The sequence below is a fragment of the Dendrobates tinctorius genome, unplaced genomic scaffold, assembly GCF_039654945.1.
Source record: "Dendrobates tinctorius isolate UK_male_01 unplaced genomic scaffold, ASM3965494v1 ptg000386l, whole genome shotgun sequence".
Classification (NCBI taxonomy): domain Eukaryota; kingdom Metazoa; phylum Chordata; class Amphibia; order Anura; family Dendrobatidae; genus Dendrobates; species Dendrobates tinctorius.
The window spans coordinates 1,021,726-1,029,612 of NW_027362052.1; positions in this window are offsets into that span (position 1 = coordinate 1,021,726).

Here is a 7,887-nt window from a genome sequence, read left to right on the forward strand (position 1 = left end):
GGGGGTGAATACAGACCGGAGGGGCACCAATGACTACAGGAGGGTGAATACAGACCGGAGGGGCACCAATGAATACAGGGGGTGAATACAGATCGGAGGGGCACCAATGACTACAGGAGGGTGAATACAGACCGGAGGGGAACCAATGACTACAGGGGGGTGAATACATCCCGGAGGGGCACCAATGACTACAGGGAGGAGAATACAGACCGGAGGGGCACCAATGACTACAGGGGGGTGAACACAGCCCGGAGGGGCACCAATGACCACAGGAGGGAGAATACAGACCGGAGAGGAACCAATGAATACAGGGGGTGAATAAAGACCCGAGGGGCAGCAATGACTACAGGGGGTGAATACAGACCGGAGGGGAACCAATGACTACAGGGGGTGAATACAGCCCGGAGAGGCACCAGTGACTACAGGGGGGTGAATACAGCCTGGAGGGGCACCAATGACTACAGGGGAGTGAATACAGCCCGGAAGGGCACCAATGACTACAGGGGGGTGAATACAGCCTGGAGGGGCACCAATGACTACAGGGGAGTGAATACAGCCCGGAAGGGCACCAATGACTACAGGGGGGGTGAATACAGCCCGAAGGGGCACCAATGACTACAGGGGGGTGAATACAGCCCGGAGGGGCACCAATGACTACAGGGGGTGAATACAGCCCGGAGGGGCATCATTGACTACAGGAGGGTGAATACAGGCCGGAGAGGCACCAGTGACTACAGGGGGGTGAATACAGACTGGAGGGGCACCAATGACTACAGGGGGTGAATACAGCCCGGAGGGGCTCCAATGACTACAGGGGGGTGAATACAGCCAGAAGGGGCACCAATGACTACAGGGGGTGAATACAGTTCGGAGGGACACCAATGACTACAGGGGGGTGAATACAGCCCGGAAGGGCACCAATGACTACAGGGGGGTAAATACAGCCCGAAGAGCCACCAATGACTACAGGGGGGTGAATACAGACCAGAGGGACACCAATGACTACAGGGGGGGTGAATACAGCCCGGAGGGGCACCAATGACTACAGGGGGGTGAATACAGCCCGGAGGGACAACAATGACTACAGGGGGGTGAATACAGCCCGGAGGAGCACCAATGACTACAGGGGGGTGAATCCAACTTGAATGGACACCAATGACTACAGGGGGGTGAATACAGCCCACAGGGGCAGCAATGACTACAGGGGGGGTGAATACAGCCTGGAGGGGCACCAATGACTACAGGGGAGTGAATACAGCCCGGAAGGGCACCAATGACTACAGGGGTGGTGAATACAGCCTGAAGGGGCACCAATGACTACAGGGGGGTGAATACAGCCCGGAGGGGCACCAATGACTACAGGGGGTGAATACAGCCCGGAAGGGCATCATTGACTACAGGGAAGTGAATACAGAACAGAGGGGCACCAATGACTATAGGGGGGGGGTGAATACAGCTCGGAGAGGCACCAATGACTACAGGGGGGTGAATACAGACCGGAGGGGCACCAATGACCACAGGAGGGTGAATACAGGCCGGATGGGCACTAATGACTACAGGAGTGTGAATACAGACGGGAATGGCACTAATGACTACAGGACTGTGAATACAGACTGGAGGGACACCAATGAGTACAGGAGGATGAATACAGCTCGGAGGGGCACCAATGACTACAGGGGGGTGAATACAGACAGGAGGGGCACCAATAACATCAGTAGGTTGAATACATCACAGGGGGCACCAATGACTACAGGGGGTGGAATACAGACCGGAGAGGCACCAGTGACTACAGGGGGGTGAATACAGACCGGAGAGGCACCAATGACTACAGGAAGGTGAACACAGACCAAAGGGACATCAATGACTACAGGGGGTTGAATACAGAACGGAGAGGCACCAGTGACCACAGGGGGGTGAATACAGACCGGAGAGGCACCAGTGACTACAGGAGGTTGAATACAGACCGGAGGGGCACCAATGACTACAAGAGGGTGAATACAGTCCAGAGGCGCATCAATGACTACAGGAGGGTGAATACAGCCCGGAGGGGCACCAATGACTACAGGGAGTTGAATACAGCCCGGAGGGGCACCAATGACTACAGTGGGTGAATACAGCCTGGAGGGGCACCAATGACTACAGGAGGGTGAATACAGCCCGGAGGGGCACCAATGACTACAGGGGGGTGAATACAGCCCGGAGGGACACCAATGACTACAGGTGAGTGAATACAGCCCGGAGAGGCACCAATGACTACAGGGGGGAGAATACAGACCGGAGGGGCACCAATGACCACAGGAGGGTGACTAGAGACCGGAGGGACACCAATGAGTACAGGAGGGTGAATACAGCTCGGAGGGGCACCAATGACGACAGGAAGGTGAACACAGACCAAAGGGGCACCAATGACTACAGGAGGGTGAATACAGACCGAAGGGGAACCAATGACTACAGTGGGGTGAATACAGACCGGAGGGGCACAAATGACTACAGGGGGGTGAATACAGACCGGAGGGGCATCAATGACTACAGGAGGGTGAATACAAACCGGAGAGGAACCAATGACATCAGTAGGTTGAATACATCACAGGGGCACCAATGACTACATGGGGTTGAATACAGACCGGAGAGGCACCAGTCACTACAGGGGGGGTGAATACAGTCCGGAGGGGCACCAATGACTATGGGGGGGTGAATACAGCCCGGAGGGGCACCAATGGCTACAGGGGGGTGAATAAAGACCGGAGGGGCACCAATGACTACAGGGGGGTGAATACAGACCGGAGGGGCACCAATGACTACAGGAGGGTGAATACAGACCGGAGGGGCACCAATGAATACAGGGGGTGAATACAGATCGGAGGGGCACCAATGACTACAGGAGGGTGAATACAGACCGGAGGGGAACCAATGACTACAGGGGGGTGAATACATCCCGGAGGGGCACCAATGACTACAGGGGGGTGAATACAGACCAGAGGGGCACCAATGACTACAGGGGGGTGAACACAGCCCGGAGGGGCACCAATGACCACAGGAGGGAGAATACAGACCGGAGAGGAACCAATGAATACAGGGGGTGAATAAAGACCCGAGGGGCAGCAATGACTACAGGGGGTGAATACAGACCGGAGGGGAACCAATGAATACATGGGGTGAATAAAGACCGGAGGGGCACCAATGACTACAGGGGGGTGAATACAGCCCGGAGGGGCACCAATGACTACAGGAGGGTGAATACAGACCAGAGGGGCACCAATGAATACAGGAGGTGAATAAAGACCAGAGGGGAACCAATGACTACAGTGGGGTGAATACAGACCGGAGGGGCACAAATGACTACAGGGGGGTGAATACAGACCGGAGGGGCATCAATGAATACAGGAGGGTGAATACAGCCCGGAGGGGCACCAATGACTACAGGAGGGTGAATACAGCCCGGAGAGGCACCAATGACCACAGGATGGTGAATACAGACCGGAGGGGAACCAATGACTACAGGAGGGTGAATACAGCCCGGAGGGGCACCAATGACTACAGGAAGGTGAACACAGACCAAAGGGGCACCAATGACTACAGGGGGTTGAATACAGACCGGAGAGGCACCAGTGACCACAGGGGGGTGAATACAGACCGGAGAGGCACCAGTGACTACAGGAGGTTGAATACAGACCGGAGGGGCACCAATGACTACAAGAGGGTGAATACAGTCCAGAGGCGCATCAATGACTACAGGAGGGTGAATACAGCCCGGAGGGGCACCAATGACTACAGGGAGTTGAATACAGCCCGGAGGGGCACCAATGACTACAGGGGGTGAATACAGCCTGGAGGGGCACCAATGACTACAGGAGGGTGAATACAGCCCGGAGGGGCACCAATGACTACAGGGGGGTGAATACAGCCCGGAGGGACACCAATGACTACAGGTGAGTGAATACAGCCCGGAGAGGCACCAATGACTACAGGGGGGGTGAATACAGACCGGAGGGGCACCAATGACCACAGGAGGGTGACTAGAGACCGGAGGGACACCAATGAGTACAGGAGGGTGAATACAGCTCGGAGGGGCACCAATGACGACAGGAAGGTGAACACAGACCAAAGGGGCACCAATGACTACAGGAGGGTGAATACAGACCGAAGGGGAACCAATGACTACAGTGGGGTGAATACAGACCGGAGGGGCACAAATGACTACAGGGGGGTGAATACAAACCGGAGAGGAACCAATGACATCAGTAGGTTGAATACATCACAGGGGCACCAATGACTACATGGGGTTGAATACAGACCGGAGAGGCACCAGTGACTACAGGGGGGGTGAATACAGCCCGGAGGGGCACCAATGACTACAGGGGGGGTGAATACAGCCCGGAGGGGCACCAATGGCTACAGGGGGGTGAATAAAGACCGGAGGGGCACCAATGACTACAGGAGGGTGAATACAGACCGGAGGGGCACCAATGACTACAGGAGGGTGAATACAGACCGGAGGGGCACCAATGACTACAGGAGGGTGAATACAGACCGGAGGGGAACCAATGACTACAGGGGGGTGAATACATCCCGGAGGGGCACCAATGACTACAGGGGGGTGAATACAGACCGGAGGGGCACGAATGACTACAGGGGGGTGAACACAGCCCGGAGGGGCACCAATGACCACAGGAGGGACAATACAGACCTGAGAGGAACCAATGAATACAGGGGGTGAATAAAGACCGGAGGGGCAGCAATGACTACAGGGGGTGAATACAGACCGGAGGGGAACCAATGAATACAGGGGGTGAATAAAGACCGGAGGGGCACCAATGACTACAGGGGGGTGAATACAGCCAGGAGGGGCACCAATGACTACAGGAGGGTGAATACAGACCAGAGGGGCACCAATGAATACAGGGGGTGAATAAAGACCGGAGGGGAACCAATGACTAAAGTGGGGTGAATACAGACCGGAGGGGCACAAATGACTACAGGGGGGTAAATACAGACCGGAGGGGCATCAATGAATACAGGAGGGTGCATACAGCCCGGAGGGGCACCAATGACTACAGGAGGGTGAATACAGCCCGGAGAGGCACCAATGACCACAGGATGGTGAATACAGACCGGAGGGGAACCAATGACTACAGGAGGGTGAATGCAGCCCGGAGGGGCACCAATGACTACAGGATGGTGAATACAGACCGGAGGGGAACCAATGACTAAAGGAGAGTGAATACAGACCAGAGGGGCACCAATGACTACAGGGGGTTGAATAAAGACCAGAGGGGCGCCAATAACTACAGGGGGTAAATACAGCCCGGAGGGGCACCAATGAATACAGTGGGGTGAATAAAGACCGGAAGGGCACCAATGACTACAAGAGGGTGAATACAGCCCGGAGAGGCACATATGAATACAGGTGGGTGAATACAGACCGGAGAGGCACCAATGACTACAGGGGGGTGAATACAGCCCGGAGGGGCACCAATGACTACAGGGGGGTGAATACAGCCCGGAGGGGCACCAATGACTACAGGGGGGTGAATACAGCCCGGAGGGGCACCAATGACTACAGGGGGGTGAATACAGCCCGGAGGGGCACCAATGACTACAGGGGGGTGAATACAGCCCGGAGGGACTCCAATGACTACAGGGGGTGAATACAGCCCGGAGAGGCACCAATGACCACAGGAGGGAAAATACAGACCGGAGAGGCACCAATGATTTCAGGGGGGTGAATACAGCCCAGAGGGGCACCAATGACTACAGGGGGGTGAATACAGCCCGGAGGGGCACCAATGACTACAGGGGGTGAATACAGCCCGGAGAGGCACCAATGACCACAGGAGGGAAAATACAGACCGGAGAAGCACCAATGACTACAGGGTGGTGAACACAGCCCGGAGAGGCACCAATGACTACAGGGTGGTGAACACTGCCCGGAGAGGCACCAATGACTACAGGGGGGTGAACACAGCCCGGAGAGGCACCAATGACTACAGGGGGTGAATACAGTCCGGAGGGGCACCAATGAATACAGGGGGTAAATAAAGACTGGAGAGGCACCAATGACTACAGGGGGTGAATACAGCCCGGAGGGGCACCAATGAATACAGGGGGTGAATAAAGACCGGAGGGGCACCAATGACTACGGGGGGGTGAATACAGACCGGAGAGGCACCAATGACTACAGGAGGGTGAATACAGCCCGGAGGGGCACCAATGACTACAGGGTGGTGAATACAGCCCGCAGGGGCACCAGTGACTACAGGGGGGTGAATACAGCCCGGAGGGCACCAATGACTACAGGGGGGTGAATACAGCCCGGAGGGACACCAATGACTACAGGGGGGTGAATACAGCCCGGAGGGGCACCAATGACTACAGGGGGTGAATACAGCCCGGAGGGACTCCAATGACTACAGGGGGTGAATACAGCCCGGAGAGGCACCAATGACCACAGGACGGAAAATACAGACCGGAGAGGCACCAATGACTACAGGGGGGTGAATACAGCCCGGAGGGGCACCAATGACTACAGGGGGGTGAATACAGCCCGGAGGGGCACCAATGACTACAGGGGGGTGAATACAGCCCGGAGGGGCACCAATGACTACAGGGGGTGAATACAGCCCGGAGAGGCACCAATGACTACAGGAGGGAAAATACAGACCGGAGAGGCACCAATGACTACAGGAGGGTGAATACAGCCCGTAGGGGCACCAATGACTACAGGGGGGTGAATACAGCCCGGATGGGCACCAATGACTACAGGGGGTGAATACAGCCCGGAGAGGCACCAATGACCACAGGACGGAAAATACAGACCGGAGAGGCACCAATGACTACAGGGGGGTGAATACAGCCCGGAGGGGCACCAATGACTACAGGGGGGTGAATACAGCCCGGAGGGGCACTAATGACTACAGGGGGGTGAATACAGCCCGGAGGGGCAACAATGACTACAGGGGGTGAATACAGCCCGGAGAGGCACCAATGACTACAGGAGGGAAAATACAGACCGGAGAGGCATCAATGACTACAGGAGGGTAAAAACAGCCCGGAGGGGCACCAATGACTACAGGGGGGTGAATACAGCCCGGAGGGGCACCAATGACTACAGGGGGTGAATACAGCCCGGAGAGGCACCAATGACCACAGGAGGGAATATACAGACCGGAGAGGCACCAATGACTACAGGGGGGTGAATACAGCCCGGAGGGGCACCAATGACTACAGGGGGGTGAATACAGCCCGGAGGGGCACCAATGACTACAGGGGGTGAATACAGCCCGGAGGGGCACCAATGACTACAGGGGGGGTGAATACAGCCCGGAGGGGCACCAATCACTACAGGGGGTGAATCCAACTTGAATGGACACCAATGACTACAGGGGGGTGAATACAGCCCGGAGGGGCAGCAATGACTACAGGGGGGTGAATACAGTCCGGAGGGACACCAATGACTACAGGGGGGTGAATACAGCCCGGAAGGGCACCAATGACTACAGGGGGTGAATACAGCCCGAAGAGCCACCAATGACTACATGGGGGTGAATACAGACCGGAGGGACACCAATGACTACAGGGGGGTGAATACAGTCCGGAGGGACACCAATGACTACAGGGGGGTGAATACAGCCCGGAAGGGCACCAATGACTACAGGGGGGTGAATACAGCCCGGAGGGGCACAAATGACTAGAGGAGGGTGAATACAGTCCGGAGGGGCACCAATGACTACAGGGGGTGAATACAGCCCGGAGAGGCACCAGTGACTACAGGGGGGTCAATACAGACTGGAGGGGCACCAATGACTACAGGGGGTGAATACAGCCTGGAGGGGCACCAATGACTACAGGGGGGTGAATACAGCCCAGAGGGTACCAATGACTACAGGG